The 12,051-nt window shown below is 43.2% G+C and overlaps 1 protein-coding gene across 3 annotated transcripts in view; it reads left to right on the top strand.

Annotated features, from left to right (window-relative positions):
* Positions 1-256: 256 nt before the first annotated feature.
* Positions 257-12,051, top strand: part of PPEF1 (protein phosphatase with EF-hand domain 1) — a 123,217-nt gene continuing 111,422 nt past the window's right edge. Inside the window, exons 1-3 of one of the 3 annotated variants that reach the window (XM_072818342.1) lie at positions 257-548; positions 958-1,100; positions 5,909-6,006. The gene's annotated coding sequence lies outside the window, so the exon portion shown is untranslated. Of the gene's footprint in view, positions 549-957; positions 1,101-5,908; positions 6,007-7,913; positions 8,084-8,686; positions 8,931-12,051 lie in introns of those variants that run through there. The other 2 variants (XM_072818340.1, XM_072818341.1) reach the window with 2 other exon arrangements.

Below are 12,051 nucleotides of genomic sequence, written 5' to 3'. Positions count from 1 at the left end.
GTGGGGTGGGAAGGGCGGTGTAGACGGACCGCCCTTGAAGGTGCGGGTTGGGGGTGATGAAGCGGGACCCGCTGCGAGGTTGGAGGGGCCCAGTGCAAAGTGAAAATGCCAGGCTCCTGGCTGGTGAGCCACTGCGAACTCCCAAACGGTGACAAGCAGGGCATTAAACCCAGCGCGGGCCCTGCGACTGCACAGTCGCGGCCTATGAACCTGTCGCTGTGCTTCCTGGACTGTGGGCCCGAGAAGGTGCTGGAAACTTCCAGCACGAAGGGCTCCTGTGTGCTCTCGCTTCTTAGTTTTCATTGTCAGTGCCCTTTGCCCTCTCCAGTGCTTTTGGATGGCTCCCCCTCACCGTCCTAGGATTGCTCACATCCTCAAGCTTGAAAACCGCCTGAAAACCATCTGGGGGCGGCATCTTAGGTGCCGAGTCCAACAGGGCTGAAGGCTGGGCCTGCCCTTTTCCCTGGCGTCTTCCTCTGAAGCTGGCGGGATGATGGAGCCCGTTCGGCCAGTTCCTGTCTTCCTGGGCAGACCCCTGGAAGAAGCAGGTGGGTGGGAGGCGCAGGAATCGGGTGTAATCTGGAGTCTATCCTGCCCTGGTTTCTCATTAGCTGCCTGCTCTTCAGTTCACCTCCCAAGCGTCAGCGTCCTCCTTTGTGAAATGCATGGGTTGGACTGGACTCCCCCACTTCCCCTCTGGGTCTAAATGTTATCCCTACTTTCCAGGTGGGAAAATCGAGGCAGTCACCTGCCATGTATGTGTTCCCCAGGAACAGAGGCAGGCCTGCAGCTCGGGAGTAAATACTGGAGTAAATACTGAGGTCTATGATTTAGGAACTTTCAAGGGGAGAATCTAGAGTAGGTTTTAAGCTTACTAAAGCTGAAGTTGGTATTTTTACCAATACTCCAAAGAGTACAAGATCCTACATCCTAGCGAGCCCCCGTTATATTCACCAGGCCGCTGCAGAATGCCTTTTTGTTGATGCCTTTGACGAGGCCTCTTGAGCGCTTGGCACAGATGACCGTGGGTGGACGGATTCACGAAGGCTCACTGTTCCCTGCCAGTCCATGAACCGTCCTGACTCCCAGGATGCCCGATGGTAAGTATATCCCACCTCTTTGCTAACCTCTGTCCGCACAGGACAAGGCTGCCACGAATTGGGCCTGAAATTCCACTCCCACTTGTAGTTTGGTTTTTTTTTTAGGGAATGCTCTGCGCGTCCTCCAGCCTTCCGTCTGCCCTTGCTCGGAAGGATGGGTTCCCTGACAAGGAGGGAGACTTTTGTTCCACTGCCCGCTGCGCTCAGAGTGCAGTCACAGTCTATTGTTAGTCAAGTACAGGATGGTTTACAAAGCACTTTGGCATACACTCCTCTGAGGTAGCCTCGGTGAGTATTACTGTCTTCATGTTTCAGCTGAAGAAGTTAAAGCCAACCAGAGAGTTTGAGTGCCTTGCCTGCCACCACTCTGCCAGTGACTGGCAGGGCTGGGCTTCTACTCAGTCTCCTGATAGCTAAGTGATTCCAAGAGGCCCATGTCCTTAAAGGCTACGCATTGTTGCCCTAAGAGTGCCATTGTTCTCTTTTAATATTTCATATGTACTCAGGGAGGAAATGGATACCTTTTATTTTTTTTCCGTTGTCATCTTATTTCACTTTAAGGTTTATTTATTTGAGAGAGAGAGAATCTCGAGCGGGCTCCGTGCAGAACGAGGAGCCTGACGGCAGGGCTCTTTCCCAAGATCCTGACACTGTGACCTGAGCACGGGGCTGGATCCCAGGACCCTGAGCCAAGTAACCAACTATCAGATGCTCAGCCCACTGAGCCATCAGTGCCCCTCCTTTGTCATTTTAAGATGAATTCCTCAAAAGCAGGAAGCCATTGGTGACTTTGACCTTGCAACTGTCAGCGTCGTGGATAGCCTTTGAGGTGGCCACAGCTCTGCCGTTCAGGCAGTCCAGTGAGACTTGTGAGGCCTGTCACCCCCCAGGTATGCCCATAAGCATCTGAAATCAGCAAACTAGTAGATAAGGACTAGAAATCGCTTCAGACTTTTGAGTGTTCAGATTCTTAGATGTGTGGTGCAGCTTCCCCACTGTCTGGCTTCACCCATGGAAAGCAACTCAACCAAAGAAACTATGGCCCCAAACACTGAGCTGATTTAGGAAGCTCAGTTTCTTTGATTTCACTTAGAAACAGTTATACCCTTTCAGTAGCAAACCCAAGTATGTACTAAGAAAATAAGTCATTCCCTTAATATGTCAGCTCACCTTATTCTTCCCCCTTTTGCAGCTCATCATGTTTCAAACATTTGAAATTAGCCTATCAGAATGGATATTTGATATTTGTTGCTCTTTGGCCATGTAGTCTTCTACATCTCTCTCTGTCTTCTTACCCGGCTGCTGCCATCTTACTATTATAAGGTATCAGACCAGCCTCTTAGATGCATACAGTAGAACCCTCTAGTTCACAATACTCACTGCTTTTCCCCATGTAGGATTTTTATACCATTTCCCCAGCCATAGGCTTGACTGAGTGACTTGCTTTGGCTGATTAAACGTGGGTAGAAGTGATGTGTATGTGTCGCTTCCAAGTGAAAGTGTGAAGAGCCAGCTTGTGATCGCTACTTCCATATTTCCCCTTTGCTATGGGAATAGCAACACTCAGAGAGAGGTTGGCCTGAGTCTTAGAGAAAAGACCCCAGGTGACAGACAGAACTGCAGCCAACCTGCACTGGCCACGGAATAGGAGTGAAAAATAAACCTTGATAATTGAAAGCACTAGGGTTTTGGGTGGTTACCAAAGCAGAACATTACCTAAGTGGATTCAACACTCCTGCTAGTTTCACAAGAAAATGAGTTTATTAAAGGGCATTTGGTGGCTCACAGGATCTCCAAAAAGGCCTTGGAGACTCCAAAGCCAGGAATGATGTCTTAATCTCACAGTAGGGCTGCACCAGCCAAGACGCCCACTGCTCCCCCTTCCAGTACAGAGGCAGCAAGTCGAGCCAGTGATGGGGCCCCGAGACTCTGAAAACTGGATCCCTCTGTCACTCGTGTTGTCGCAAGATGGATTTCATAACCCCTTGACTCCTCGTGCCACCCTCTGAACTGAGGTCTCTGCTGGAGCCTAAGTTACATACCTGTGCCCTTGCCCGGAGAGAGGCTGGAGAAGCCAATGCCTTGTTTCTCCTTTGAGGATGTGAGAATCAAATGTAGGGAATGCAGAAGTTGGTGAGTGACCACAAAGCATGAAAGGCATCTGCTGCCTGCCTAAAGCATGAGAATGGGGCCAAGAGCAAGGGATTAGAGCTGAGAAAGAGAATGATTGGGTGCTGTCCTGTCAGGCCTCCCCCAAGCCATGCCTTACGTATACCTGTTGACTCTTCAGTTATTTGAAGAATGCATGCCTGGTTTTGCTTAGGCTAGCTAGAGTTGGGTTTACTGACTGCAATAGAAGGAGTCCTGATGATTCATCTAAAATGGATGGGCATCAGCGCAGTGGCCGGCTGTGGTGTCCTGTCTTGGGTACTTGGAAGTTTGGGTTGCCCTCGGTTCCCAGTAAATGGGGAGAGAGACAGCCACTTCTGGGAGGGCAGGGTTTTGGTTTCAGTGTGTCTTCTCGAACACAGCAGGGTACTTGCTCACATATAGCACAGTAGCCAGGACATGTAGAGTTAGAGAGAGTGAGCAAACACATCTGTGGCACGTACTGCTAGGTGCTTAAACTAAATTCATTCTTTTTCTTTTCCTCAATAATAAAGATAAGAATAGACACTTGTATAGTACTTGCTATGTGTTAGAGGCTGTTCTAAACTCTTTGCTCAGATTAACTCATTTAATCCACACAAGAACCCTGTGAGAAAAGGTTATTCTGACTGGTTTATAGGTGAGAAAATGGAGGCATAGAATAATTAAGTACTTTGTCTAAGTCATATAGCTAGTAAATAAAGGAGCAGGGCTTTACACCCAGGCCATCTGGCTCCATGGGCTGTATTTAACCTCTACACTGCACTGCCTGATCTTGTTTGAGTTGGCAATGTATCCAGTTAAAACAGCTTGATTTCCCAGGCTCCCTTGCAGCTAGAAGAGACTACAAAGCACAGTTCTGGCCATGAGATGTATGGAAGCAGGGGGTCTTCCAAAACCATTTCTTTGGAAGACAGTAGACTCAGGTGGTATGCCTCATTTGCCCTTAGTTGTTTACTTTCTGCCCGGAATGCAAATGTGGATGTTGGAGGTAGAGCAGCCACTTTGTGAGCACGAGTTGACAATTTTGAAGAAGAAAGCTATGTGACTTGGCTGAAAAAAAGAAGATGCCTGGGACCCAGTCCCAGGTTTCATACTTCCAGTTTCTTTGTTACATGTGAATAATAAAACGTCTAATTTTTAATGCCGTTGTTTAGTAGTAGTTTCAGTTACATAAGGGAAAATATATATCTACCGATTCAACATTTCCACGTTTCTTACCCTTAGATGTCTACTGTGTCATTTTGACAATGTCTCTGCTCTGTCCACCAGCTACTGAGGGACTGCTCTGTGTTGCAGTCCCTTGTAGAAGTTGTTTATTACCACATGCTTGCAATATGTCTGGGAGCACGGTATTGGGTAGTGTGGGAAGTTTTTTTTTCTTTTAAGTGTATGATATGGCCCCATCTCAAGGAGTTTAAAGAACATTAATTTACCCGAAGGACTGATTTGTTCCAAGCTGTTAATGGATGATAATGGTTTGATGTTGTTTTCCTAACTCAGGACATTATTGAATTTTAATAGACCCTGTCTCCTGTCTCTGAAAGTAGAGACGCGAAAGAGGAGAAGGAAGAGGGGCGAGGGGGGGCAGGGTGATATGCAAAAAGCCTGTCTAACAGTAAAGATGGCTCCGTGTGGTATTCCTCTCAATGCTAGCTATTTCTAACCTCCAAAATCACCCACAATCACAGCCAACGAGCTTAAATTTGATAAAAGATGGCCACCCAGGAGAGGAACAGATTAGCTCAAAATACTATGTCTCCACCTCCCTTGTTTATATGTCTTGAGATGCCACTAGTTTCTAAAGTTACTCCCCTGGGACTTTGGAACTGAGCACAGAACAATTTGGCCACTCCCCACTCCTACAGAACCCCACTCAAAAGGAAATATCTGATAGCAGCATCAAGCCAATGCTAATTGTTGATGGAAATGAAAATTAGCTACTCGCTCTACTTGTTCAACGCTTACTGTCTTCTTTAGATTTACAAGGAGATTCAACAGTGCACACAACGGTTCTTGCCTCTGAGTTGTTCCTCCATAGTCTGATGGGAAGATTTCAAGAGTGATGCAGGTGTTAAACCAAAATTATATTATGGACTTTTATTAGTGATTTTAAATATTTGTGATTGGGGGAGGATATAATTAGAGTATAGTCTGAGGGCTAATGTAATAATAAAACCAATTAGGTTGTTTAACTCAGTTAGAGGCTGTCTGTAGGCTAGCAGCTTTCTTCTGATAAATCCTGTTAAAATGCAGTGGGTTCTATTTTGTGCAGAACAAGCAGGCTGCCATGACAACTGTCTGTGAATATTATTTCAGTATTAGTCATAGGTTTCCAGTGTCAGCCTCTGGGTCTAACGTTCGTTCTAAAACCCAAATACACATCTATTCTTAAAGGAGTTGTCCTGGACATGTTTACAAAAAACAAAAACAAAACACTTTCAGTTGCCCAGGTTTTTTCTTTTAGGAAAAAAACATGAATGAATTTACACAATTGCACATTGTAGATTTTATTGCTGTTTTTTCTTCCGGAAAGGTAATTTATATTGTGCTTGACCATCAGTTTGATTAAATAGATGCACTAGGCAAGAGTTTGGAAAGTTTCTTTTAAGTCTGTAATCCTTATGTTAAATTATTCTCTTTTCTTCCCCATCTGACAGTGTCAGAAGGAATCTTGTGGTCGCAAGTGACAGAGGATTGAGTCCAAACCAAGTTAGCAAAACGAATCTCAAATGAATGTGACTTGAAAATTTCTAAGGTAAAATTTCATGCAGATATTTATGATGGAGGGTTCCAGCTCCATTTCCCTACCCTTCTGTTCCCTGTCTACCACTCCTAGTTTATATTATAATGTAGTGATTTATGGTGAGAGCTCTCCTCCTGGAGCAGGTCCTCTGTCTGAATTGTTTTATGCAATTAGGGGGAAGGTTGAAGTTTCTTCAATGTGTCTTTTTGGGCCTTGATTGTTTTTAGCTGGAAATAATCTGTGTGCCAAAGTGGCACATTTTGGGGTGGCTTGCCTTTGGCTCCTGAAAAGGTCATTTTATCTCATGTGATATAAAATCCAGAGCTTCATTCAAAAATGAAAGTGAACCTGTTAAAAAAAAAGTCATTAAATATATAGAAATTTCCTACCCTTAGTTACATCAGGTTAATTTATATGACGTTTCCTTAAAACTACTCTGTAAATCAGACTTTTCACTAAGTGAGAGTAACAACTATGGAGACCAGATCTTTGCACTCTGTCGAGCCAAAATGTCAGTCACCCAGACTTTTTTTTTTTAAAGATTATTTATTTATTTATTCATGAGAGACAGAGAAAAAGAGAGAGAGAGGGAGAGGCAGGGTAATCAGTGAAATTTCACATTACTGATACCTCAGTTTGCTTATAATTTTTATTTCTCTCATTCTTTGTAAATATTTGAAATCTTTACCTTATGGCATTATTTTATTTATATATCACAACACTTTTTTGTTCTGGTGATACTACTCAATTGGCCATAAAAATCATAAGAACGTTGTAGAACGTAGTTTGACTCTAAAAGTTATGAGAGAGTGGGTTGACAAAAAGAAAATAGAGATTTAAACAAATAAAAATTGTACTGTGTTACAGAACAGTGCCATTCAAAGCATGTTTCACAATCTATCACTTGGGAGCTTATTAGAAACACAGATTCATGAGCCCCACTCCAGACCTACTGAATCAGGACCTCTAAGGACTGGGCCCAGGAATCTGTGTTTTAACAAGATCCCGAGTTGATTTATAAGTACATTAAAGTTTAAGAAGCCCTGTTTTAGAGAGTTTTATGTAAATGAGACTCACAGATCTTGTACTCTTTGGAATATTGGTAAAAATACCAACTTCAGCTTTAGTAAGCTTAAAACCTACATTAAACTCTAGATTCTCCCCTTGAAAGTTCCTAAATCAGAGATTTCAGTATTTACTCCAGGTCGCTAGTCTTAACTCAAGTGTATGCTTGACTCCTCCCTCCATCAACACCTTTATCGAATTAATCAGTATTTGGCTTTTAGGTGTCAGTTCAAAGCTTACTTTCTCTGATAAACATTTATTTGCTTGACCTCCTGACTCACTCTCATACTACATGTACTTCTCCTTTGTAATTTCATATTTATTTTTATGATTATTTAATTAACATTTACTTCCCCCATGAGGCTATAAACTTCAGGAGGGAAGGGACCTTATCAGTTTTGTTAACTGGTATTTCCCCAAGGTCTAGAACAGTGCCTGGCACACCATAAATGCTCAACAAATATTTGTTGAATGAATATATGAATGAAACCAAGACAAGAATAAGTGCTCTTAAAGAAAATTCTCTAAAAATTCTCAAAACCATGGTTTTGAAAAGAAAGCCATGGATCTTTCCCAGGCCTTGTTTTAGCTAATAGATTCAATGTTCCTCCAAGAAAGCAACTCCTCTTTGTTTTCTGTGTTCATGATGCAAAAATGGCTGACAGGGAGGCAAATGGTGGCTGAAAGAAAACTTGAAGAACCTGCAACCTGTCTTTCTAATAAACAGGAAGTGGTTCTCTCATCCAGGTTGTGCTGTTCACATTCTGTTGGCAGGTACTATCATATCTGCATCTGACATTGTGGGGTTGCCAAGGCAACCTATTAAAGAATAATTCTAGAATCTACCTCTGGAAAATTCCAGATGAGGCTGAGAAATTCTCTCTAAGTTAGACCTATAAGCGTGACAATGGATTGTGTCCTGAGCCTGCAAGTCAGGCTGAAAGATTCAGCAACCAACAAAGTGAAGATCTAGGAGTCTATTTTCCTTGAACCAGTGTAGACCTGATAAAACTTAGAGAGAAGGGTAAGAATGCTTAATGGAGCAGATGAGTTCAATGAAATCGGGGTAGGCATAGAACCATAGGATCGAAAGTTAGCCTTCTTCCTCTGTTTGTTTAGCCAACTCTGGTAGACTTTAGGTTTTGTGTATGGAATTTGGTATGAGGATGAGGTCCCTTCTCTCCCTCCTATGGAATATGGTATTTTATATGCTTTATATATGTGTGTGTGTGTGTGTGTGTGTGTGTGTGTATATATATATATATATACTTTAATATAATTTATATTTGGGCAATCTTTATAGCGTGGAATTGGGCACCTTGATGTAGAAGGAGTATTGGCCACCAATCATATGATTGTAAATGTTGGGGAGGCCCCCTAACCTCTCGGAGCTTTGTGTCCTCTCCTATAAAATAAAGGACCTTTCTGAGCAACTCTAGAGGACCAAAGTGTCTTACCACATTACAGGCTCACCTATGACATTGCCCTGGGCCAAGAACCTCATGATGCTCTTGCAAGGGGACTCCACTGTGGGCTTAGATCAGTTTTGCTTAATTCCCAGTGCCTTGATACAAGAGGGAGTTGCATAAATGTATATTCTTGTTTTATTTTTATCTTGGAATGGCAGATTATAGCTCCTGCAGAAGGAAAATAAGAAGAAGTAAGAAATTACCATTACTCTGCCATTGACTCATGCTAGATGTCAAACCGAGATACATGTAAAACGCAAGCACATACAAGCTAAAGGAACAGATTGTGGCAATATTTAAAAATATCGCAACTCTCTAAATAAGAAGCAGTTCTGATAAGCCTATTTGGCATTCATGCAAAACACTCGTAACTCTGAAAAATCTGAATTGTACATTGCCAAGGTAAATTACTTCTACGAAATAATTATAGATGCAAGTATATTGGATTATATGATAATACCTGTCTCCCTTGGCTTATAGATACCCCCCTCTCCTGGGCCTCTTCCTTTCCAGATTGTTGCTTTTTTAGTCTCCTTTGTTCCTTCCTCCTCCTCCTCCTTTCCTTTAAATGTCTCAATTCCCCAGGCTGCTGCTTGTGCCCCTCTTGCCTACCTCTATAAGCTCTCCCTGGCTGTTTCATCCTCCTGAACCGCTTCAGTTGTTATCTGTAACCTGATGAGAATCTGTAGACCTGATTTATTTCCTGGGCTCTAAACTCAGGTTTCTGCTGCTAATGGGACATGTGAATTCATTCTTTTTCTCCACCTCCCCTTCATGTCCTACCCCTATGCCCCTTTAATACTCTATCACAGTTAATGACATTGCTCACCAGACTGTAGATGACGAGAGGGCAGGGATCGCGTCTGTCTTGTCCACCACGGTACACCCAGCACTCAGTGTAATGCCTAGCATGGGGTAGGCACCCAGTAAATACTGAAGAAGTGATTAATCCAAACCGGAAACCTCCCTCACTTTCTATACCCAGTCGGAGACTTGTGGGATTTATTATAGGATAGGCTTTCACATTTGGGCCCCTTCTCTCCCCAGCAGCGCTGCTTTATTTTTTATTATTTTTTTAAAGATTTATTTATTAATGAGAGACATAGGCATAAGGAGAAGCAGGCTCCCCATGGGGAGCCTGATGCAGGACTCCATCCCAGGACCCTGGGATAGCCGCTCAACGGCTGAGCCACCCAGGTGCCTCCCCCACCCCCCACCCCCCAGCACAGCTTTAATCCAGCCCTTAGCATCTCCTGGATTGTTGCCAGGGCTTCCTCACTGGGCTTCCTGTGGCTTCCAGATCCTCATCATCTGACCCACAGAGTGATCTTTCTCAAACTTGAATCTAATCAGATTACCCTCAGGCTTCCCTTCACTTAAAAACTGAGTTGGCCGTCTGGCAGCTTCACACCACATCCGTGGGGCCTGTACAGTGTTGTGTTTTTTTGTTTTGTTTTGTTTTGTTTTGTTTTGAGAAGATGAGAATGATTGCCTTTTATTGATTCTAAGATGTCCATGTTTTTCACATTTTAGCACCTCTGAGATGGGAATGTGTCTTAAAATTCACGGAGGGTCATGGTTTGATGGGTGGCTTTTTTCTTTCTTATTGGTACATAAAATAATGAAATACCTTATAATTGGTGGCATCCTAAATTTGCAGAAATATACTGACATTTAAAAGTAGGGAGATTTTACATAAAAATATGTTCAGCTTCTCTTGAAAAATTACATCGGGCAACCCTGGGCCAGGATTTCTGGATGGCAGCCTAAGTGGGAGCTGCCAGTAAGTAGCAGCTGCCTCACTTAGACAAAAACTCTCTAGAATCCACCTATGCTGCTTTTATTCATTTATATTACCTGCTCCAGCCCACGCAAGCATTTGAAATTGTAATCCCTGACTGATGAGTTAAAGTCTGAATTCTTTGTTGTGATTTACAAGAATGATCACAGCTGGCACCAACCTACCTCCCCATCCTCTGCTCTATACACCCTCTCTCTATCCCCCAGTCTCAGGAAACATTACTCACATATAACATGCGCCCCTGCTCCCTGGAATGCCTTTTCCCACCTTTCATGTTCTATGAAATATTTCCTCACTTCCCCTGGCAGAACTAATATCCTTCTAGAATCTAACAGTACGTGGACATATCTCTGTATCTACACCTCCTGTCTTGAAATTACTCGTGCACAGACCTGTGTCCCTTGTTAAACTGTGAACCTGGAAGGGAAATGGATCAGAATGTATTCAGTTTTGTTTCTGCCTTGTAGCTAGAACATGCTCAGTAAGTATCTGTTGAATAAAGAATGGTTGGAGTGTGTTTTTTGCCTGGGATCTCTGTTTTTTTTTTTTTAGTTTTGCCCATGTATAGAGAGCTTAAGATGAAGTCAGACGGAAGGGCAAGTGTTTTTCTTAGAGCTCGAAGTTTGCAGTAGAAGGCGCTGCTTCTGGCTGTGGTTTCGGGAAGCCCTTGGCAAAGTCAGCCCCTGGGGACTTTACTATCTTGCAGACCCTAAGACACTAGACCAGAGCCAGCTCTGAAACTTTTTATTTTAAAATTTGTGTAGAGTAAAATCAACTCATACAGTTTTGTGAATCTGGACACATGGATAGATTAGTGTCACCTAATTAAGATACAGAACATTGCCCCCCAAACTTGTTCTTGCTACTCCCTTGTAGTCACACCCTCCCCCACCCATAAACCCTGACAACCACTGATCAGTTCTCTATCACCATGGGTCTTCCAAGAATGTCATAGAAATGTATGTGACCTTATAAGCCGTGTTCTTTTACTCAGCCTAATGCCTTTGAGATTCATTCAGGTTGTGTGTATCAATAATTTGTTCCTTTTTTTGTTAAGTAGTATTCCACTGTACAGAAGTCCCACAGTCGTGCATCCACTCACCCACTGAAAGACATTTGGGCTGTTTTCTGTATTTGACCATATGAACCTGTGTAGAGGTTTTTGTGTGAATATAAACTTTCACTTCTCTAGGTAAATACCCAGGTGTAGGATGATGGTGTCCTATGGAAAGTGTATGTTCGACTTTACAAGAAACTACCAAACTATTTTTCAGGGTAAATGTACCATTTTTCATTCTCACCAGCAGAGTATGAGAGTTCTAGTTGCTCCACATCCTAACCAGCACTGGGTGTGACTGGATTGTTGTTAACTATTCTAATAGGTGTCCTGTGTTATCTTGTAGCTTTATTTTTTTTTAAGATTTTATTTATTGTTTCATGAAAGACACACAGAGAGAGACACAGACACAGGCAGAGGGAGAAACAGGCTCCCTGCAAGGAGCCCGATGTGGGACTCAATCCCAGATTCCCAGACTACACCCTGAGCTGAAGGCAGATGCCCAACCGCTGAGCCACCCAGGCGTCCCTTGTGGCTTTAATTTGAATTTTTGCTTCCTCAAATCCAGGTTGCAGAAACTGGAGGGAAGAAAATGGCCACCTCACCCCCAGTTTTGTGGTACTTCAAACTCTCATCTTCCTCAGTCTTCCTTCTGCTACTTACTT

The sequence above is a fragment of the Canis lupus genome, chromosome X (genome assembly GCF_048164855.1).
Source record: "Canis lupus baileyi chromosome X, mCanLup2.hap1, whole genome shotgun sequence".
In the NCBI taxonomy this organism is placed as follows: domain Eukaryota; kingdom Metazoa; phylum Chordata; class Mammalia; order Carnivora; family Canidae; genus Canis; species Canis lupus.
Note: the sequence above shows the minus strand (reverse complement) of the source record. Positions and strands in the feature narration are given on the sequence as shown.